The sequence below is a fragment of the Hesperophylax consimilis genome, chromosome 13, assembly GCF_061612785.1.
Source record: "Hesperophylax consimilis isolate HC1 chromosome 13, BYU_Hcon_1.0, whole genome shotgun sequence".
NCBI classification, from domain to species: domain Eukaryota; kingdom Metazoa; phylum Arthropoda; class Insecta; order Trichoptera; family Limnephilidae; genus Hesperophylax; species Hesperophylax consimilis.
This window is the reverse complement of record NC_142848.1, coordinates 27,043,748-27,069,025: the sequence shown is the minus strand read 5'-3', so window position 1 is coordinate 27,069,025 and position 25,278 is coordinate 27,043,748. Positions and strand designations below refer to the sequence as shown.

Genomic DNA, 25,278 nt, shown 5'->3' with positions numbered 1-25,278 from the left:
GATTAAAACACCACAAGTATTGGAGAAAGAAGGATGCCGCCATAATTAAGATCCGTGCGTTCAAATCCTGGTCGTAACAATTTTAATATCTTGCGTACATATAGAAACACATTGTAGAAACACGAAGAAAAATGATCTCGTTAAAAAAGTGCATGCCAACTTCCTGATAAAATATTAGTCGTTCAGAATATATCGAGAACACGTATTATTTTCCTAATACAAATCATACGACAGTATTAGTATGTCAATATCAATAAGAGTCTTTGTATGAACGCGTATTCAGAAAACACCCGCAACAAACTTAAAAACGGTAATTTAGTATTAGTGGTCATGTTCTTACAATTATTCCTACAGTGCTCCTTACTCAATACAGATCCAATATTATAACACTAAATATACTGTTTATACAAAGTGATGACAAAACTTAGAATAACAATAACGGGATAGGACAAACCAAAAATATTAAAACTAAAAACATAATATAAAACAGGAAGCAGTTTGTGCTCAGAAATGAGAATCATCGGAGCAGAAATTTTAAAAGGTACAAGGAGGCAACCGAAACCAAACAATTACCGGAAGTTTTAGAATATGGCTTATTATAAAATATCGAAAAGAAGTTAAGATTTATGAATGGTAAGATTTTTTAAATAATTTTGTTTTTAAAGCCCGTTTAAATTCAGCCGAATTCTGGAGATTAGTAAGAGTTGAGGGAAGTCTATTCCAGATGAGCGGGCCAGTTACAAAAAAGAGCGATCATAGTATACGGCACAATTTGACCACGATTGGTAACATCTAGATCTGCTGACCCTAGGACAGTTTGTTAGGAGCTCTTTCAATTCATTCGTTATTATAATACTCAGATAGGCATGCATTCCCATTTTTAACAGGAAAACGAACCATTTGACCAGATTTTTAATAAATTAACAGTATCATGATTTCAGTAAGTTTTCTCCGTGTATGCTGTTCATATTGTTTCAATATTACCATAACATTTTTTTTATAAACCTATCTCATCTATTCAAAACGTACGTAAGGTTTTATTAGATTGTGTACCATAGCATGCTTTTACTTAATGGCAGGCAGACAACACATAATAAATTATGTCGGTTTACTTTGAAATGTTCTCAAGCAAACACCATTAAAAGCAATCACCCATTAAATGTATGTTTGCTGTTCGACATTTGGTTATAAACCTATACACGATACTTCTATTACTTCTATAAGATGTAAAATGCATTTCCCAATGCATTATGCTAATGGCAAACTAAGCGTTTGTTTTAATATTTTTTTAAAGGTCTTGCAGTCGATTATTTTGCTTTTAAAAAAATATTTTTTCACTCTTTACTTTCAGCAACATAAATATTTTATAAACTTATCGAAGGTAAAACCGACATTTACAAAATTGTACACTGTACGGTATTTTGTTGAAAAAACTCGAAGTTATACACCATTTAAGATTATAACCTTTCTTCTCTCCATAATTTGAAATAATGTCTTAGATCACCTTGAAGGGTGAACGCCAGATACATAATAGAAACCAGGCAGAATGATAATTAACCATTATTAGTGTGATACTGCGCCAACATTGTTTCTCTCTAAATACCAAACGCATAACCTTCATAGCCTAGTGTTATATCTCCCTCTATCTCTGGTATCTGTTGATAGAACTCACCTAGATACCACATTGCAGAACAGATGTTTAGCACAGCAAAGCATGACAAGAGGAATTATTGTGGTATTAAATGAAATTTCTGAAAAAGTGGACATATCTAGTTATTCCTTAAATAACCTTAAAACTTTTATGTATTATCTTCCTAAATGTTAAGAATGTCAAAATAAGAAATCTTGGACTGTAACTGGGTTAGTAAAAATCACTGAGCTGCTTACTCATGCTGCCATATTTGAGAAGACTATTCAACCCTTATTACTCATGTCAAATTATGTAGTAAAAAATAATAATTACCGTTTCTTCCACGTCTCCAATTGGAGTATTAATCTGCATGATTCCGCATTCCGCTAACCCGTCTTGTATTTTTTCCCCGACATCATCAACACTTCGATCTCTTTCATTTGCATCGAAATATTCACTGTCAATTTCTATAACAACGTGATCATTTGAAACCACTGAACAAAAAGAGGTAATTTGCTCTGGCTGTCCAATTCTCGTATGGTGTTGATCAACATGTTTTCTGTTGAGTTCATAGACTTCTTCACTGGAACTGAAAGATTCGTTGGAGTCTGTATTGACTTCTCCATCGATTTTATGATAATAAGAACAACATCCTTCAACTCTGCAGTGCCTCAGTTTGTCCAGACTTTTCATAGATTCCACCAAGACCTCTGTTGGATGTGTGGTTGTTTCTTCGGAGGAGTACTGCTGGATTTTGTCCAGTTCGTCCGAGTATTCTTCGTCTTTTCCAAATCTCCTGAATTGATCTGCTTGACTCACTACGGAATCATAGGCAGGTGGAGGTCCGGGCGTTGGAGGTCTTCTGTACGGTGGGAGAGGGGTCTCGTAACACTGAAAGAATACAAAAAGCTCATGTTAAAACTTTATTCAGAAAAACAACTTTTCTTGTGCATTGTGGTTCTGCCACTGAGAACTCCTTTTAACATATATATTTCTGTTACATACACGGAGAAATATGATTCTATTAAAAAAGTGACAGCATGCCAACATCCTGATAACGTATTAGTCATTCAGAATACATCGAAAACATGTGTTCTTTTCCTTATAAATATCATGACGGAATGCGAAAATATCGATATTAATTTATCAATAATAATTGTATGAACACGTGTTTCGACGTCCTCATAAAACATTAGCTTTTGACTCATACTTTGGTAGGAATTATTTTAATTAGTTTGTTTTAGGCCTGCATTCCCATTTTTAACAGGAAAACGAATAATTCGACAAGATGTTAAATAAATTAACAGTATTTCATGAAAGAGGAGACACATCAAACAGACGACCTCTGCGTAAATTTTTAAGCTACCTGCTTTGAACTTTAGACTCTAGACCCAGAAAACCTTTATTTGTATTTAGTTTTAAAAAAAGACTCGGTGTTGTTTGTTCAATGTATTTCAACTATTCGATAAGAAAAAGCGTATTCAAATTTGTTAGAAGTTACTCACTAAAGAAAGATTTGAAGATACACACTATCAAAAAATATCACTCTGTGTGATCGTTAATTTTAAAAAGCGAATGAATTTATCAATTTTAACCAATATGGGATTTATTTCCCCTTTTGACCCTATGTAAAAATTGTAAAACAAATTCCACGTTTCATTAGAGTTTAGCAATAAATTCCCACTCGCGAAATCAAATTAAAGCTCGCGTTCAGCTAAATGCTAAAATATTTTCATTATTCGTTTTCGAGTACGTGTTTGTAAGTGTTGATGTTAGTACCATTGAAACAAAATGAACAGATTGACTTATGTGGCACCGAAAATGACTAACACTACTTTTCTCCAATTGAGTTTTAGTAGAATTTATTTTCACTTCGTCGTTATCTACTACATTTAGACTTTTATACTTAGAATATTCCTTCTTATAAAGAAAATTTACGATGAACTGTTTGAATCTATTTATTATTATAGAGGAACATAATTTCGCTCAGGGCCTAAGTCATCGGTGTGGATGTTCTTTTTGAGGAAAAGAAGGAGTTAACATGGGTCTTTCTTGAATAAACTCATGTAGTAGGAGAGAGGCAGAGATGTGCAAAATGGGTACCCAAAACCATTTGAAATGCAAAATGGAAATGGGTCAAAACTTTTCCATTTGAAAATGCAAAATGCAAAATGGTTTTTAGAAAAGCATTTCAAATGCAAAATGCAAAATACCTATTTTCAAAATGCATTAAAAATGCAAAATGGTTTCTCAGGTCAAACAATCAAAATAATTATAGAATTTTTAAACAAATTTTGTCATTTAATAATGGACATCAATGTAGAAAAAACATATTACATGATTGTAAATCCAAAAACACCACGACTACAGATTATGAAACCACAAAAAATTTGCGCGGGACTAATGTTTCCAACGTAAAAACATAGAAACTGCTATCTAACATTTAATATTACAGCGTCGGACATGTTCAGTATTTGAATCAGTATTTTTTGTAATGGTATCACTCAATTGCCAGGGCACCTACCAGGGAGCAACTTGATAAATGTAACTCTCATAGCGAGGTTGAGGACTGACTGATATTTGGGGCTAAGGAAAAAAATGATTGGAGATAGTAGGAAGAATGTTGCAAAAAAGCATTTAAAATGGAAAATGCAAAATGCAAAATGGTTTTTAAAAAAGCATTTAAAATGCAAAATGGAAAATACCCATTTTGCATTTTGCATTTCCATTTGAAATGGATTTATTTGAAATAAATCACATCTCTGGAGAGAGGTAACATACTCGTAGGTACCGACAAATCGTACCACAGCCGAACTTTCGAACTCAAGAACGAGGAAACGATCTGTTCTCAAGTCACAAATTTCAACCGTTGTTACAAATTACAAATGTTGGGCCCGTATTTGGCGCGTTTCCTTGCTATGCACCGGTGCCGATGGGATAAATGACGCCACTTCCTTCGAGAATCTTCTATTGAAATTCTGGTAGAACAGGGACAGTATTCTTACCTGACGCCCTTGCACCCCCGTCCTTCTGGTCACTAAGCATATCAATGGAAAGCTTGTTTAGAAGATTGTTTCCAGTAAAGAGGCTATATTGAAATTTCTAAAAGGGATTAGACGTAATCAAACATGACTGGACCTTTGAAACATTACATTCGACCAGGTTTTACACCAACTCTCTCGAGATAGCAGTCCATTCTTTATATTTGTAACATTGATCATCTTTTTATGTAGGAGAATGTCAAATAATAGTCTGTGAATCTGTATGTAATTGTTTATTGATGATTCAAACATAATTTGATATAATTAGTAATTCGGTTAGATTAGGTTAGGTAAGGTTAGGTTGGGTTAGGTTAGGTTAGGTTAGGTTAGGTTAGGTTAGGTTAGGTTAGGTTAGGTTAGGTTAGGTTAGGTTAGGTTAGGTTAGGTTAGGTTAGGTTAGGTTAGGTTAGGTTAGGTTAGGTTAGGTTAGGTTAGGTTAGGTTAGGTTAGGTTAGGTCAGGTTATGTTATGTTATGTTAGGTTATGTTATGTTAGGTTAGGTTAGGTTAGGTTAAGTTATGTTATGTAATGTTGGGTTAAATTAGGTTAGGTTAGGTTAGGCTTGGCTAGGCTAGGCTTGGCTTTATTTCATTGAAGTGCCTTCAAACAATTCCGCTGAATTTTGGCGTAGGTTTCATCTCACGTATTTCACATCCACGTTCATTACAAACTGGAGTGTGTGTAATTGATATCGAATGAAACCCAATCTGGGAGGAGATCGGGATAGCTGATGGTTCAGCGCGCGGCCAGGTACACACTACAGCAGTTATTCCTCGGCAGTCATCCGACGGGAAATAATGACGGAGCTGAGAGCTGGACCAGCATTCTCAAATCTCTACTGTAAATATCTTAGCAGTAATAAGTGTCTAGCGAAATTGTCATTCATTTCATCGACTTGTGTTCTTACATGAAAATCTTAGATAGTGGAAAAAGACACGTTTTCATTACCTATTTCATTTTCTTTTCGTTACGCCTCTGTGACAGAGTGGTAAGGTTAAAGACAGTTCTATGGTCTTTTGGACTAGGTGCTTTGTAATTATTATATTATGTGAGACAAAAAGGTCACTGTTTGATTTTCAAAAACCGTAAACGTTAAAGTTTTGTGTCTTTTCAAATACGTAATTTTCTTAGTATCGCCGTCATTGTCTATATAATACAATATATTAGAGGCTACTAGTAAGATTACTAATTTTAAGTGATTGAAAACATATGTAAATAATATTATTACTCACTTGATATTTTTTAATAATAAACAGGTTCTGCATGTTTTTGAATAAACTGTTATTAATTGAATAATAAAATTATTAAATATATTTAAAAAACTTTTAAAATAATAATCAAAATGGAGTTCTACAAATTATTAAACTTGATGACAACAAATAAAGATTTGAAATGTTGCTCAAATTGACTAAAGCGACGTCCTCCGGTATTGAGTGGTTACGATCTGGGCTACGAATCCGGAGATCGCTGGCTTAAATCCCAATGTGAAGAAGTTAATTTTATTTGATTTATTTTTTATTTTTTTTATATTTATTTAGTACAGGTGATGATACAATGACACATGTAGATAAAAAATACTTTGACTGCCCAACTAGGAGGAATTCCCGTTTTAGGACAGTCAATTTATTCTTGTTATTTCACAATTTATCATTTAAAATAATATAACAGTATAAATTGTTGCACGTTCCAGAGTGGTTGATACGTTTAGTATTGATCTTGTGAAAGATCAATATTTAAGCGATCCTTCGGAATTTAAACGATCCTTAAAATGGCTTTAGCCGTGTTTGGTGAGCATTTATGAATAGCCAGATACTTCCTCTTCCCCGCCTTATTTTCTTCCATTTCCTTCCCTTCCCCACTACTTTCAGCCTCACAACATACCCCAATTGCGGATACCATAATCAAACTGCGTCCAGACGGTTAGAAGCAATTAACACTCACTTGGCTAGGCACTTCCCTCCATTACTGCCTTCAGCCACGCGACATTTATACAGTGAAAATGCCATAGATTTACTGTATATTTACTGTTTTATTCTTATGAATATGAATCTTCACTAAAACTCGTTCGATTTTGCTCTCAAGTCGCATACGACATCAACCGCTCGACATTGCAGAATGTGGGATGTGTTGTACAATGTACAGCGGCTGATTTTAATGGCACCGCGTCATTAGCAAGGTGCGGCCACTCGCCTGGTGGAGGGGTGGGTGGGCTGTGTGTTCGGACAGGATTTCGCAATTAAAACAATCGCGATTTAAGGCGGACCACAGTGCGACCGACCGCTAAAACATAGAGCACCGTATATAAATAATGAGATTTATTGTACACTTTTTACCGTAAGTTCATACCTAAATGACGGTTTTCAGGGTGTTATTTTATATTTCGAACTATTCGAAGAGGAACTATTGTGATAAATGTTTTCTTAACTAATAAGTCATAAGTAAAGCAAAAAACTTCTTCGTTACGGTAAAAGCATTAACATCGTGATATTTGCATCGCTTTTTTTCTGCCTGGCGATAGCTGGAATAACGTAGTTATATTTATGTGGCAACGACATGGTGGATTGAAATATATATTTAATTGTTAAATAAAATATAAAAGACAACTAGTTTTTTGTTGCAGTTCAGGAATCACGGGTTTAAGTCTTTCGGGGACGTGCTGATACTAAGGACGGGTTGTTTCGGAGAATCTGAACAATTCATCAAATTTCAACGATCCTTTTCAAGTTCTGTGAAAGACTTTTTCAAGTTCTGTTTTTATTTCAGTTTTGTCAAGCAACTAGCCTACAGTGATATAAGAACAGAACTTGAATAAGTCTTTCACAGAACCCGAAAATGAACGTTGAAATTTGATGAATTGTTCATATTCTCCGAAACAACCCGTCCTAAGTAACTAACTAACTAACCATCACGTCGTTTTTCGTTTGGCAGAGAGGAGGGACCGCCAAACAATTCGGTCACACATTCCTTCTATTATTCTGACTCTTGACATTGTCCTACTCAAGTATCTGATTCACTGGATCTTGCCATGTCTTCCTTTCTTAGTTCATTCGGTCTACATGCCCAAACCATTTGAGCGTCCTTTTCTTAATCTTACTCATTACGATTACGTCAGCTTAGCACTCCACATTTCTCACTGTTAAAGCTCAGGGATCTCATTTCTACAGCAATCAGTCTAATTTCATCCTTCCTCTGTCAGTTCCATGCCTCACTTCCATAAATCAGGGTAGGTACCAGCACTCCATTGTGGACTGCTAGCTTCGCTTCTTTTTTAGTAGATTGGATTCCTTTGAACAATTTTTTATTAACGCTAATCGCGTTTTGTCCTTCATTAATGCAGTTACCTGCATTTACCCTTCTTTCAATAGCTCTATCAGCCTTCCTATCTTTCACCGTGAATATGATTGTTTATATGTAATATAATTAAAATAATCATGTATTTTAAATTTGTTAATTATGCCTCATTTTTTTATCCAAAATTTTGAGTTTTGCGAACATGAAATGCATAAAGGTGATGCAAAACTTGCGAAAACTTACTGATATAAAATATTGCTAATTTATTAAAAATCTGTTCAAATTATTAGTATTGCTGTTAAAAACGGGATTGCAGGCTTTCAACACGCGTTCATAAAAAATCTATTATTGTAACATTTCTTCATTATATTTATCAGGAAAAGGACACTTGCATCAAGACTGTTCCGATATATTTCCTAAAAAATATTTTTTTAGGAAATTGATTGCAATTGAACAGAATATCAATAAATCAACTATACTCATTTCTATTTTTTTCCCTTTTGTATTTTATTTTCCTGCCTTTCCTTAATTCCTTATTTCTATGGAGTAATTATCTAGTTCCAGAAACCATTAAAAATCTTTTCTTTTCCAATTCATTATTTATATAAAGCAATTTTCTAGTTCCATAAACCATTAAAAATCTTGTGCAATTTTTTTGTAAAATGCATTTAAATCTTTACTTTACAGACTAAAGAACTCAAGGAAACATCAACTTACCCCCGCAAACTTGACGATGAGCCCTGCAACGTGCCCCGAAACTTTGACAATTAAAGCGTATCATAGCATAAAAACTGTGGAAAATGTCCCTTTGCTCCAGGTTCAGTATTTTGCAACCCCCGGAGCCGTTTTCCCAGCCGGGAAAAGTTTTTCCAAGCAGGAATGCTAATTACAACATCGCAATTAAAGGAGGAAAACTATATTATAATTAGCTACTTACGAAGCTTCAGGTTTAGCGTTTATGAGTTGAAACCTGGTTTTAATATATTTTTTAGTAAAATTACTATTCATTTCAATGAAAAGATTTTTTAAAATATGAATACTGCATATATAATATTTTATTTTTAATGTTTTTTTAATTTGAAACCGCACAAGAGCACCAATTGCTCCCAACCGTCTGGATCCAGCGAGACAATGGCATTCCCAATTGGGGTATGTTGTGAGATTGAAGGTTTTGGGGAGGGGAAGGAGACAGGAAAAGGAAGGTGGGGTAGTACCTGGCTATTCAAATCAGTCACCAAACACTGCTAAAGCGAATTCAAGCAACGTTTCGATTTTGAATGCTGGTCTTACACCAGGGCGATACTGAGAGTATCTCTCACTCTGGAACGTGCCGCAAGTTTACTATGTATTATTTTTAGTGAATTGAAATAGCACAAATTAATCAAATGAAATTTACTTGCACACGCCGGGATTTGAACCCGCGACCTTCGGCTTGCTTGTCGAGAGCTTTACCCCTCGACCACAGGGACCCTCAAAGATGATAATTAAATAATTAAATAAATTGAGTAAAATATATGAGAACGGTACTACATATAGGTACCACACAGAGAGTATTATACTATGGATGTCTAGTAAAGGTTTCGATTTTTCAAGACTTGATTACAGCGCTATCTTTTTATTTTCTGTGTCTTTTTTATTTCATTTTATTAAAAATGATATTATATTAAATCAAATAAAACACTTTGTTTATTAACCACGACTTTATTATTATTACATCTACCGGTTTCGCTACGGTCGAGCTTCATCAGGATGTGAAATATAACTAAAAACTAAGACAGAGGTGATGCATATTTATAGGAAAACAGAGGGAGACAGAATATAATACATTATAAAAGTGGGAGGAGTCAAATGTTACATAGGCATAGTGAATTGAAGATATATAATAACAATTAACATTTTTACATGAATTATACATATAATAATACATTTTAAAGACATAAGAAAAAGCATAAACTTATTATTTAAGAGTGGAAAGGATTCTGGGAAACAAGTTAAATATAGGACTATAGAATGTGTTTTTTTGATTAGATAAATTAACTTGTGTATTTAATAAATGGTCTGATAAGTTACTGTTTATAGATTTCCTGATTTCTAATGATTCTAAATTGTCTAACCTAATGCCTATACTATTTTTATGTAAGAGGCTAGTACCAGTTATTTTATCAAATCTATGGTCTGCTGATATTAAGTGGTTGGCGAGTTCCGAAAAACCTTTACCATTTAAACACCGTACATGTTCCTTCACTCTGGTGTTTACATTGCGCGATGTTTTACCTATGTAAAAGGCGGGACAATCACTACAGTTGAGTTTATAAATACCCGAATGGCTTAGTATGTCATCCTTGTCTTTAGTATTAATCAAAATTTTTCCTAGGGTATTGTTTGTATAAAAAACAGGTTTAATATCTAAAGGAAGGTTCCTAACGCTTTGATTTGAAAAATTATTTATAAATAAAATCCTACGCCAGTGGTGAATAGGGGTGTTGATATTAATTGGCGGAATACTGCTATATAGAAATTTGTTTGTGGAAATATGTTTTTGTTTTTTATTAAGAATTTTATCAATTAAGGCCGAATCATAGCCATTATTTGCTGCTATTTGTTTTATTATTGATAATTCATTTGAGAAATTATTGGTAGATAGAGGGACGGAAATTAACCTATGTATCATTGAATGGAACGCTGCATGTTTATGGGAGATGGGATGATTAGAAGTATTGTGGATGGTTATGTCTGTGTAGGTCGGTTTTCGGTATATGTTAAATTCAATTCTATTATTTATCAGGGTGAGCGTGAGGTCTAGAAAATTTAGAGAAGCATTGACACCTACTTCTAGGGTAAACTGAATTTGGGTATGGAAAGAATTTAAAAGCTGGAGGAAGATATTTAACTGTCGATCCGTACCTGACCAAATACAAAATATGTCGTCAACATATCTTTTCCATATTAGCACATTTTTTAGGAGCGGCGATTTACAAGTAAAAATTTTATTTTCTAAATTATCCATAAATAAATCCGCGATCAAGGGTGAAGTTGGAGAACCCATCGCCAATCCGGTAGTCTGGTTATAGATGATGTTATTAAATTTAAAATAATTTTGATTTAAGCAGACATTAAACAAACGAGAGAGGTCATTACTAAAGTCACATGGTAATTTAGAGTTAGTCAGTAATTCACTAATTAAAGATTTACATTCTGTTGTTGGGATATTAGGGAACAAGTTCACTACATCAAAAGAAATGAGTTTACTGTTACTAGGAATAGTTAGGTCTTTTAAGTCGTTAATTAGTTCTAATGAATTTTTAATAGTATGTTTTGGGGAAAACACTTTAGAATTATTGAAAACATTAGTAATAAATGATGCTAATTTAAAATTTGGTGACTCACAGGAAGAAACCACAGGTCTAATAGGGGTGTTAGCTTTATGGATTTTTAGAACTCCATATAACTTGGGGACTTTAGGGTTTTTTGTCAAAAATTTTACTTGGTTATGTGAGTTATCTATAAAGATTGGGGTTTTACATGATTTTAAAGCATTTTTAACATTATTGAGGAATTTATTTGTTGGATCTTGTGATAGGGTCTCCACATTACCATTATTAATGAAATCACCCATTTTTGAATGATAATCACATTTATTCATAATAATAACAGTATTTCCTTTATCGGCTTTAGTTAGAATTAATTGGTCTTTCTCTAACTTTTTACGAATGTTTAACAAGTGGCGTGTTTCTGGATTAGGCATGGGTTTAAATTTCGGTATTAGATTTTTTAATAAATCAGCACTTTTATAAAAGAACGGGTTTGGACTGTTATGCAGGGCGGTCTCTATGTCGACGGCAACATTTTCAACTGCGTCGTTGAAACTGGTTTTGTTATAGTTTAAATTATATTTTAGGCCTTTCGACAGAAGGGCCAGTTCATCTGGAACAAATTGTGTAGACGACAGGTTCTGCACTCGATCAAAGAACTGGTGATTTGTATCAACAGGTATGTTATTGTGGATATTATCTACGAGGCACAAGTTTTTTAGTTTGTTTTCTAAAATTTCACGTTTTTTAAAAACTTTTAAGGATGCAAAGTATCTGACTTTATCGTCAAACATATCCCATTCCACTGGGTGAAGTACATGAACTAACTCCGTGTGCAAGACATGTAATTTTAGTTTAATGCTGTTTCGTTCTTTGTAAGCATTTTTTAAAATCTTCTTTAAGCCATGCTATTACGGATCGACAGTTAAATATCTTCCTCCAGCTTTTAAATTCTTTCCATACCCAAATTCAGTTTACCCTAGAAGTAGGTGTCAATGCTTCTCTAAATTTTCTAGACCTCACGCTCACCCTGATAAATAATAGAATTGAATTTAACATATACCGAAAACCGACCTACACAGACATAACCATCCACAATACTTCTAATCATCCCATCTCCCATAAACATGCAGCGTTCCATTCAATGATACATAGGTTAATTTCCGTCCCTCTATCTACCAATAATTTCTCAAATGAATTATCAATAATAAAACAAATAGCAGCAAATAATGGCTATGATTCGGCCTTAATTGATAAAATTCTTAATAAAAAACAAAAACATATTTCCACAAACAAATTTCTATATAGCAGTATTCCGCCAATTAATATCAACACCCCTATTCACCACTGGCGTAGGATTTTATTTATAAATAATTTTTCAAATCAAAGCGTTAGGAACCTTCCTTTAGATATTAAACCTGTTTTTTATACAAACAATACCCTAGGAAAAATTTTGATTAATACTAAAGACAAGGATGACATACTAAGCCATTCGGGTATTTATAAACTCAACTGTAGTGATTGTCCCGCCTTTTACATAGGTAAAACATCGCGCAATGTAAACACCAGAGTGAAGGAACATGTACGGTGTTTAAATGGTAAAGGTTTTTCGGAACTCGCCAACCACTTAATATCAGCAGACCATAGATTTGATAAAATAACTGGTACTAGCCTCTTACATAAAAATAGTATAGGCATTAGGTTAGACAATTTAGAATCATTAGAAATCAGGAAATCTATAAACAGTAACTTATCAGACCATTTATTAAATACACAAGTTAATTTATCTAATCAAAAAAACACATTCTATAGTCCTATATTTAACTTGTTTCCCAGAATCCTTTCCACTCTTAAATAATAAGTTTATGCTTTTTCTTATGTCTTTAAAATGTATTATTATATGTATAATTCATGTAAAAATGTTAATTGTTATTATATATCTTCAATTCACTATGCCTATGTAACATTTGACTCCTCCCACTTTTATAATGTATTATATTCTGTCTCCCTCTGTTTTCCTATAAATATGCATCACCTCTGTCTTAGTTTTTAGTTATATTTCACATCCTGATGAAGCTCGACCGTAGCGAAACCGGTAGATGTAATAATAATAAAGTCGTGGTTAATAAACAAAGTGTTTTATTTGATTTAATATAATATGTCTAACCACAAAGTGATTGCTTCCTACGAAAAAATAATATCAGCAAGTACAGCTAATAAAGCAACAATGTATAAAAACTATACAATTAAGTACAGAGTTATGTCTATTAATATATTTTTCTATAAACAGTGTTTAAAATTCAAAGTGTTCCCTAACTATTTAAGTGGTCATTTCAACCGCATAACTATCAAATTAACTCCGAAATCTTCAGTGTTAAAAGCCAAAATAGCATGGCTTAAAGAAGATTTAAAAAATGCTTACAAAGAACGAAACAGCATTAAACTAAAATTACATGTCTTGCACACGGAGTTAGTTCATGTACTTCACCCAGTGGAATGGGATATGTTTGACGATAAAGTCAGATACTTTGCATCCTTAAAAGTTTTTAAAAAACGTGAAATTTTAGAAAACAAACTAAAAAACTTGTGCCTCGTAGATAATATCCACAATAACATACCTGTTGATACAAATCACCAGTTCTTTGATCGAGTGCAGAACCTGTCGTCTACACAATTTGTTCCAGATGAACTGGCCCTTCTGTCGAAAGGCCTAAAATATAATTTAAACTATAACAAAACCAGTTTCAACGACGCAGTTGAAAATGTTGCCGTCGACATAGAGACCGCCCTGCATAACAGTCCAAACCCGTTCTTTTATAAAAGTGCTGATTTATTAAAAAATCTAATACCGAAATTTAAACCCATGCCTAATCCAGAAACACGCCACTTGTTAAACATTCGTAAAAAGTTAGAGAAAGACCAATTAATTCTAACTAAAGCCGATAAAGGAAATACTGTTATTATTATGAATAAATGTGATTATCATTCAAAAATGGGTGATTTCATTAATAATGGTAATGTGGAGACCCTATCACAAGATCCAACAAATAAATTCCTCAATAATGTTAAAAATGCTTTAAAATCATGTAAAACCCCAATCTTTATAGATAACTCACATAACCAAGTAAAATTTTTGACAAAAAACCCTAAAGTCCCCAAGTTATATGGAGTTCTAAAAATCCATAAAGCTAACACCCCTATTAGACCTGTGGTTTCTTCCTGTGAGTCACCAAATTTTAAATTAGCATCATTTATTACTAATGTTTTCAATAATTCTAAAGTGTTTTCCCCAAAACATACTATTAAAAATTCATTAGAACTAATTAACGACTTAAAAGACCTAACTATTCCTAGTAACAGTAAACTCATTTCTTTTGATGTAGTGAACTTGTTCCCTAATATCCCAACAACAGAATGTAAATCTTTAATTAGTGAATTACTGACTAACTCTAAATTACCATGTGACTTTAGTAATGACCTCTCTCGTTTGTTTAATGTCTGCTTAAATCAAAATTATTTTAAATTTAATAACATCATCTATAACCAGACTACCGGATTGGCGATGGGTTCTCCAACTTCACCCTTGATCGCGGATTTATTTATGGATAATTTAGAAAATAAAATTTTTACTTGTAAATCGCCGCTCCTAAAAAATGTGCTAATATGGAAAAGATATGTTGACGACATATTTTGTATTTGGTCAGGTACGGATCGACAGTTAAATATCTTCCTCCAGCTTTTAAATTCTTTCCATACCCAAATTCAGTTTACCCTAGAAGTAGGTGTCAATGCTTCTCTAAATTTTCTAGACCTCACGCTCACCCTGATAAATAATAGAATTGAATTTAACATATACCGAAAACCGACCTACACAGACATAACCATCCACAATACTTCTAATCATCCCATCTCCCATAAACATGCAGCGTTCCATTCAATGATACATAGGTTAATTTCCGTCCCTCTATCTACCAATAATTTCTCAAATGAATTATCAATAATAAAACAAATAGCAGCAAATAATGGCTATGATTCGGCCTTAATTGATAAAATTCTTAATAAAAAACAAAAACATATTTCCACAAACAAATTTCTATATAGCAGTATTCCGCCAATTAATATCAACACCCCTATTCACCACTGGCGTAGGATTTTATTTATAAATAATTTTTCAAATCAAAGCGTTAGGAACCTTCCTTTAGATATTAAACCTGTTTTTTATACAAACAATACCCTAGGAAAAATTTTGATTAATACTAAAGACAAGGATGACATACTAAGCCATTCGGGTATTTATAAACTCAACTGTAGTGATTGTCCCGCCTTTTACATAGGTAAAACATCGCGCAATGTAAACACCAGAGTGAAGGAACATGTACGGTGTTTAAATGGTAAAGGTTTTTCGGAACTCGCCAACCACTTAATATCAGCAGACCATAGATTTGATAAAATAACTGGTACTAGCCTCTTACATAAAAATAGTATAGGCATTAGGTTAGACAATTTAGAATCATTAGAAATCAGGAAATCTATAAACAGTAACTTATCAGACCATTTATTAAATACACAAGTTAATTTATCTAATCAAAAAAACACATTCTATAGTCCTATATTTAACTTGTTTCCCAGAATCCTTTCCACTCTTAAATAATAAGTTTATGCTTTTTCTTATGTCTTTAAAATGTATTATTATATGTATAATTCATGTAAAAATGTTAATTGTTATTATATATCTTCAATTCACTATGCCTATGTAACATTTGACTCCTCCCACTTTTATAATGTATTATATTCTGTCTCCCTCTGTTTTCCTATAAATATGCATCACCTCTGTCTTAGTTTTTAGTTATATTTCACATCCTGATGAAGCTCGACCGTAGCGAAACCGGTAGATGTAATAATAATAAAGTCGTGGTTAATAAACAAAGTGTTTTATTTGATTTAATATAATATGTCTAACCACAAAGTGATTGCTTCCTACGAAAAAAAAAAAAAAAAAAAAAAAAAATGATATTTTTAAATTTTTTATTTAATAAAAAATAATTTATGCAAAAGATAAAATACGGCAGTTATTAATTACGGATTGTACAATGAAGAGAATAATCATCTTATATGCAACTTTATCTTTTAATATTTTTTTATATTTTTCTTAATCATATTTGTTTAAATATTATTAATAAATAAATTAAAGACATTATGTAATTATGTGAAAAATAAGTTTTTTTAAGGAAAAAATAATACAATTTTCCCAATGTGTTTATTATTGCAAATTAATTACTGGACGCTAATTATTGAAGTAATTGTTAAAAATTGGGGATGATCCTTTTTGAATAAAAACTGGTTTTCTTGATACCACTTTACATTTATTTCAAACTATTGAAACAGGTACAATATTTATAAAGAAACTGTGCGAATAACACTGCTACGATCGCTCTGACTTATGAGCTTGTTTATTATCGAGTTATTGTTGAGAAAAGAACGAAAAAACACATAATGCGAGCCTTTTTAAAGACTTCAAAAAACCACCACATGTAAATAAAACATTTGTCATCGTGATGTCTAGCAGTAAAAATGAAACCTGCTATACCGACCAAATTGACACTATTTTCTAAGCAAGGACTCACACCATTTTGGTTAAACGTAGTAACTTCAAATTTCTAGACTACAGATGTCGGTAGCCTGCAAAATTGAACAGTAATTGATGACGTTCGTAGCAGAGGAAGTATCTTCGTATACAAATCCGGATGCTCCGGGTTACATCCCGACCTGTGTAATGTTAAATTTATTGAATTTATATGTGTGGAGTGTGTTGATTTAAAAAAAATGTATTTTTGCGACACGCTTCTGGGTGTAATCGAATCGAAACGTTTCTCCATATCTGAATTGCCAGTTACTTACCAACCTTTCTCTGCCTCATCTTCTCTCCATCCCCCCTCACAACAAACCCCAACAGGGGATGCCATAATCCCATTGGCTCGTGCGTTATCTTTTATTCCACTCAGACTGGAAGGTGTATTTTACACACTTTATAAAAATAGCTAATTCAAACTTTTTAAAGTAACCATCCTATTTTTACTGTTCTTATTAGAAGATAACAGGGGAAAAACAATGAATGTCAAATGAAGAAAAATTTCCATAAATCAGAATTTAATGGCTAAAAATCTGTATTTTGTTAATGACTAACTAAAAATTATTAACCAACTAACCATCACGCCGTTTTTTCGCAGGGTTAGGCAGAGTATACACTCTGACATTCAGGGTTTTTTCTGCCTTTTCATATGAAATACAATAGCGTATTATCTAAGGTTGATATTTTCAGTTGCGAACTTACCAAATACAAGAGGTCCATAAAATAATATTTCTCTGATGGTTTGTGAATAATGTTTACGTCTTTATTGTTTATATCTCTATTATGATTTTATTTATATCTACAACCTCTCTCCATGGCTATAAATGTATTGTTTTGTAAATTTTTCGTTTTATATAATCTTTTGTTTTGTATAAATTTTTTAATTCATATTCCTTTCTCACAAATTTAAATAACTTATTCCATATTGTGCTGTCTCAGTTAAAGTCAAAAGCAGGAAATCCATAATTGGTTTTATTTTACTATATAATACTTATGTACAAACTGATTAAATTTAAACTGTTGATTTCCCAAAAATGAATAAATAAATATGAAATGATTCTTAATTCTGCTTATGATTCTTGCCTGCCATAAATAACCAAATAAACCACAATAATTTTTCCTAGAGATGGTTCCTTCTAAAACAATTTTACGGTGTAAAAGTTACACAGTAATGCATGTCGACGACGTTATTATGTCAATTTGGGATTTTAACTGACATTCCTTGTTTGTCTCTTGTGGTCTTCATTTTAAGTTACAGCAGTTCCTTAAAGCGAGATTTTGGTATTCACCCTATGAAATTGAATGGGTACCGAATTTACGTTGTCAAAATTTGAAAAGTATTAACGACAGTGAGTAATGATCACAAAATGACACTACACATGACTTAAAAATGATTAATTCTTGCTTTTATTCGTATTCGTGTGCTGAAAACTTTTGCCTTACGTATAATATAATGCATAGTAATTAATAACCCGTCCTTCATTAGTCGCGATGTTCCACATTATATTATGTTTGTATCTCTGATAGTTGATGGGAGAAATGAAACCATCTTTATGTCATTCACTATATGGGGAGACGCTAATGATGCTGTCACTTGTCTTTTGTAACTATTCCTGGCTGTCTTATCTCTGAATTATTTGTTCTAGGCCTCTCAAATAATTGTTTGATCTTGCACGTGTTTTAAACACAGTGTTCCACGCTCATACCGCGAAACTTTGAAGAGTGATATCCATAAAAAAAAACTTTGCAAAAAAGTTGTAGAAAATTTCTTATTTTTATACTTTTTTCAAAGCGTTCGTATAAACATACCTTTATTATTTTTTCCACTCACGGTCAACTGTTCTATTGTTATGTTGAAAAGAAACTACATTATTTTGAATGAACACTATTTTATTTATCTTTTAAACGATAGTTGGAACTCGGAACATGTTTCCAAATTGCCAAACTGCCGTTAGTTTTTTTATTTAATTTTTTTTTTTTTAAATAATGTGCATTAAAGATATCTATAATCCTATTACAATGCACATGAAATAATTTACATAAATTTAAATATTTAACTGTAATATATTTTAGAGTCCTTGCGTGAAATTACCATTGCTTGTAACTGTCGTAGCGATCCTAACACGCGCATTACGACTCACAAAATTAAAGCTACGATTACACAATATAATTTTTAAAACATTTTTTTGTTACCTAATATTGCTTTGTTTAAAAAACTTTATTATGATTTAATTTTACTTATAACGAATAATCACCCCCCAAAGTTTCGCGGTATGACGTTGGAACATGGTTTATATGTTATATTTCCGGCACTGAAAAACATCTAAGTGTGCCGTTGGCATGTCCGTGTGCCATGGTAACCGACGTTTTGATCGTAATCAAACGATCTAAAACAAAAAAGGTCGTATGTAAAAGAACGTACATAAAAGATCGTACGTAAAAAAACGTACGTAAAATATCGTATGTACAAAGAACGTATTGTAAAAATCGTTTGTAAATAATCGTATGTAAAAGATCGTAACTATCATTTGTTCGTAAATGATCGTAAAATGCACATTATCTCATACAATTACGTGTAAATTATATCATTTTGCTTATTATTAGAAATCGTGCAGAATCTTTCCTCTTGGCCACAATCGAAATCTATATCAATCACCGTCTAGTAAGAAACTCTGAAACTTTCCATATTCCTTTCCAAAGAACCCACTTAATCTTCTCCTAACCTTTTTTGCGAATGTGTCGACTATTGTATAACCTACCGGACATATTTAGCGAAAGCCCCGGGATGTTTTCCAAATCACTCAAATCAATTATTTTCACTTTGCTTCGCTTTATTCAAATATTGTCGTCTCTCTTTTTTTGTTGCTTTACGTGCGTTTTATTCTTACTTATTTTTGTAACACCGTTATTGGATGGGAAACATTATATAAAAAATGTAAGGTGAACTTTAAAAATATTTTCAACTGTCGAAATTTTTCTCTCACCTATTTGGTGACCTACGACGGTACCTATACCGGATACCGCCGCTCATTTATTGGATAATCAATACCTCTGCCATAGGTCATCCCAAGTGGTTCGCTACCTTTACTGACTTAGCAGGGGTGTCCGTGTTCACGAGGTGATGTTTGTCCGGGTCTTGATAGATGCGTCTGCCCACCAACTGCGTAGGCAGGATCAGGAGAGACTAGTTGAGGGAACCTTTTGACCTCTTCAGCAGGACTCTCTTAGATCATAGTCTTGCACCGCAGTGGAGGAGATAGATTCACTAGATGGACACACTGAACTTCCTCTCCTCTCATTTCTTAGAAAGACCGTCCACACAAGCTAAGATAACAAAGGCCATGAGGGAAATTATTTTCCTCAGAGCCAAGCAAAGAAACCTTACTGGAAATATATTGACCAACTGAATCACAAAAGCAGTTCATCTTTTGACTGTTTGCATAGAGATATAATTTTCAGAGCACTTATTCAAGAAAGAATTTTAGAATCAAATGTCAGGCAATATATTTTTTCACCTGGCGCATCCTTGTAAGGTAGTTCCTCAAATATGTTAACTTTTTCAACCATCTCTCTCCTGTTTCATCAATGTCTTCGTCCTCGCTCATCTCGCGTCGGAAATGAGTCTCATCGGGGGTGCCTCCTCCGGGCCAAGATGGCGGTGCTTCCGGCAAGAGGTAATCGGCGGGAAACGATTTGAATTAGCGGCAGGGTGGGGGTATTTTCCGGTTCCCGTTCAAATATTTGTATATTTTAATTTTTTCGCTAAACGCAGGTTTCGTTTAATGTTACGTGTAGATAAGGAAAAAAAGAAGAAAAAATCATTTTATTTCTGGGCGATAAATTGTACTAATTAAGAAAATATTTATCCTGTATATTTATTTAGGCTCAGCTAAGCTTTTACAATTAAAAAATAAATAACGTTGTACCTAATCGTAATTTTAGTTATAAAATTTATGTAAAAAAAATACGTTTGATGTTATGTCTAGCGATATCTATAGAATGTTTTTAAACAGTACACCCAATGTGCGAAATATTAAAATGTATAATTTGATGGTGATTGGAAATTAATATTTATTTTTCTTTATTTGCAGGTATCGTCAACTAAGGATCCCAAATCTCCCAGATGGCGGCGAGATAGTCCTGTCAGCATTGTAAGTCTTGTAATAAATACACGGTGGTGGGAATTACACTTTAAATGCTAAAAAGCTAACACACCAATTGTTATACACCCATGAATATTATTTATTAAGGAACACTCACAGGGATGGTCCTATGTTCTGTAGGGAACACATTTGCTCAGCGCGGGTGTAAAATATGCGCCCTAAAGTTTACATAGTATTTATAAAGCAATTGTCTTTTCTTATAGCGGTCCAATTTAGGTCAGTGGCGGTTCGTGACCAGAGATTAGCGATCTAGCAACGTGATACAATTTGGCTATTCATTTGTTATTAATGAAAATAATATCGTAGGTTCTAAAAAAAGTTATGTTAAATTCGAAAATCAACGCTTAAGTAAGAAACTTTTGGTTTTTTTTTTAATATAAAAAAAATTGCAAAAATCTTTTGAATCCTCCAAAATATCTATTATTACTAATCTTATAGTCACTGCGCACCCGGTCAGCTTACAGATTCATAAGATTTGAACACTCACACGAATTAATGATGAAGCGCCATGAGTATATTTTATATATATATATTTTTAAAATTTATTATTTCATAAATGATTTATTTATTTATTCAAAAAACAGTTTTTAATATAAAAAAAACATACTCTGCACATCTCACTAGGGCATTCCTGTATCAAGATGTGAAGCTTTACAATTACATAATTTAAAAAAAATACATATATGTAAACTTAATATAATAATAACATTAAATGTAAATGCTTACATGTTACATTTTTTGACATTTTTTTAACTACCATACTAGGCTAATGCCCGTGTTGTGGTAGTTATACATGAAATAATAATAAAAATAACTTAAAAGAACTAAAAAATACTATTTTATAGAAACATAAGTATGCAAGTATGAATCATACATTAGGTAAATAATAATAAAAATAATATCAAAGAACTAAAAAATACTATTTTATAGAAACATAAGTATGCAAGTATGAATCATACATGAAATAATAATAAAAATAACTTATATAACTATTTTTATTAGACTGAACGTCTCCTAGATCCGAGTGCTTTAACCTAGTCGTACCACCTGTGTGAAGATTTTTTAATTGAAACCCGTCAAATTCGTCGTAACTTTAGATACGAATACGAAAGCCACCAAAAATACCAAAACCGAAAAAATCTAACAGCTTTTAATAAAATTATAATTCTGGCGACATTGCCATACGTCACAACATCCCATTGACATATTGTCAGAATCCATAACTAGAGAATTCCCCATATTATGCGAGGTTGACCTATTTTGGTACAGTAGATCAGAAGGTCTTCCACGAACAACTGTATTGTACTGCATAGCACAAGAGACTGCAATTTGTGTTCCGATATAGAATGTGGCTATTTCTGTAGGCATTAATGGTTGCAAATTTGAAATTGGTGGTAGGTGTTATTAGTTGAGAAGTTATTATGCAAGTTTTGCATCTGAACTTCAGTATTGTTACCAGTTTCACATCATACTCGAAAATAGATCTTGAACTTTATTCGGTAGCTGCTATGAGTATGAAAGTAGGTATTTTTATGAGTAATGATTTCTTGAAATGGAAAGAGCCGTGTTTACTTACCAGATCTGAATAGCTAGGTACATTCTAATGATCATGATCCCCATCCTTCTTCTCCCCACTCCTTTAAACCTCACAAAATACCTCTTTTGGGGATGTTATAGTTCCATTGGCTCCATCAGTTGGAACTTTTATGTGATATCCAAATAAAAAATAAAACAGGAAATATTTATCTTTCTCTAAAAAAAATTTAATTAGTACATATTTTTACAAGTTGGTTAGTCGATACATAAACAAGTAAAAAAGAAAAAAAAACTTTTTTGACATTCCGACTTTTTCAGGTAGTTTTTAGGTACAAAACTTAAATTGCTCTTATGAAAAAAAATCTTCTAGGAAAAAAATATTTTTGCATAAAAAAAATATAATGGAATTCCGATTTTTTTTCGTATTTTTACTTCTACCATCATGTACAATCGTTAGTGCACTTTACTCTCGTACACCTGTATAGTACCGATCTAGTTTGCCTAAGGGTAGTACTGCCCAGCCGCGTGCCTCGTGTTTGCATGCTATCATCACGGTCATAGTATGAGGGTAGGTTTCATAGAACACTGGAGGCTTTGCTTGGAAATCTACCCCTAACCATAGATTTATTATAATTTAGATGAGACACTGAGCGAAAAAAATGACTCCACTTCGATGGTTGGTACATCCACCTGCTATCCCAACACTTCAGTCGACAAAAAACCATCCTCGGCGGTTAACGTTTTCATGTAAGTCTATATCAAAATACCTCTATAATGTGTTACTAAAAAATAACGCCAAAAAGTTTGGTAAAGCCGGCGTAGTAACATTATTTTTTTATGTCATAAAAATAACTGATATTAAAATTAAGCCTGAGTAATAGGCGTTTTACACGATGGTTTTTTTTTAATTAAGTTTCCATATGGGTCGTCTTTTCATGTGGAACGGTTTAAGATAGCGGACATTAATTGTTGTCAGTCTTCTGTAATTGTTTTACGTAACTATATTATATGGAAATATTGTATGTTTATTTAATTTTAAATATTAATAAAATGTACTATGATATTTTTTGCATGTATTTTTGATCATTTGTTGACGACATCGTTTGAAATGCCTTTTTACCATTTAGCGTCTAGCGTCTCAAAATATTATTTCGTCTCTAATAGCAATATCTATACGTTCGTAAGTATGAAAATAATGACCGTGTAAAGCAATGATTTTTCATATGGATCCCGAAATAGTTGCCATATGGGTATCGGAATGAAAAAAAGTATCGTGTACATTTATTATTGGGCGGTCGAACGCGCGAGTACCATCACCGCATAACGTACCTCCCCGTTACCCCTGACATAAATAGTTTTCAATTGAAGTTATTTAAATAGCGTATCGAACAGAAAGGCTGATGGATGAAACCAGGGTATAAATATAAATGGATATAAATATCTCAGAAACTTCTTTTGTACTTTCTCTACCATTAGAGAGTAAGTAAAATCCTCTGGTTGCCATATTTTTGATGCTTTCAAAAATGGTATGTACTACCGGAGCCCGGGTTCATCGGGTAAAGTGTGTTCAGGATGCGCCTACCCACCAGCTGCGTGGTGTGCCAGATCGGGAGAGGATGGTTTGGGGAAACCCTTAAACCTCTCCAACTGGTCTCTTGACCTATCGCCTTGCTTTGCAGTGGGAGGGATATTTTCATATGTCCGTCACAATGTTCATATGGATACACTGATACCTTTTACTTTCCCAGAACTTCCTTTTCTTCATTTTCTTAAATAAAAGACCCTCTACACAGCATCTCTAAAGATGAAATAGGCCCTGAGAGAGATTATTTTTCAGAGGGCCTCCTGTTTGTGGGGTTAATATAATTTTTTTTTTTTTTTTTAAATGTATCGATGTGGGGCTGCAAAAATGCCTTGAGTTGCTTAGCACAAATCCCAGCACTCCCCAAAGTTTTGCTGCATATCGTTTCTATGTGGAAATGAAATTTTAGGTGCGGATCAAATGTGACTCCCAAAAATGCCCATAATCCAAACCTCCTATCCCTTGCACCCTCTGCTATTTTGTTACTCCCGAACCATTCTTCTTTTCCCGTGCAATATTGAACAATGGTAGGTAACGCGTAACGTTCATGTTATTTATATCCTATGGTGCTTGTTCCGAATGCGGTGCTTGTTTCGAATATTCCGAATTTGCTGTCTTTTATGCGAATTGTTCAGCTAGGGACCTTTGTTAGCCATTATTATGGGGAAATTCTGTTATGGCATTGTCCCGGTTACCGGTATTTATGATTCGGCTCTAACCTGAAAACTATTTTTGCTTTTATCCACCGGTAAATTGTGATACAAGATAAGTTTTACGGTCCATTTGGTGTTTAATTTGCCTCGATTACAGACGTGGTATTTCCCTTATTGACCTTGACTCATTAATGAAGATGTGATTAGTAAAAGTCGTTAATAAACAGTGTACGTAATGTAGACATCTGATAACGTAATATGATGGATGTTTAAAGCTTGTCTTGTAAAGTTGTGTTCGTGATCGGTTTGTATTTCGATCGGGTTATATTGCGGATCGGTTTGTATTGCGATAACATTTTTATTGCGATCGGTTTGTATTTCGATCGGTTTGTATTGCGATCAGTTTGTATTGCTATCGGTTTGTTTGCGATCGGCCCAAAGC

At 33.2% G+C, this 25,278-nt stretch overlaps 1 protein-coding gene across 3 annotated transcripts in view; it reads left to right on the top strand.

Moving 5' to 3' along the window:
* The window catches only part of fdl (beta acetylhexosaminidase fused lobes), a 326,351-nt gene that overhangs the window by 164,669 nt on the left and 136,404 nt on the right, over positions 1-25,278 (top strand). For all 3 annotated transcript variants that reach the window (XM_089638621.1, XM_089638622.1, XM_089638620.1), the window contains exon 2: positions 20,994-21,053. The gene's annotated coding sequence lies outside the window, so the exon portion shown is untranslated. The remainder of the gene's footprint in view (positions 1-20,993; positions 21,054-25,278) is intronic.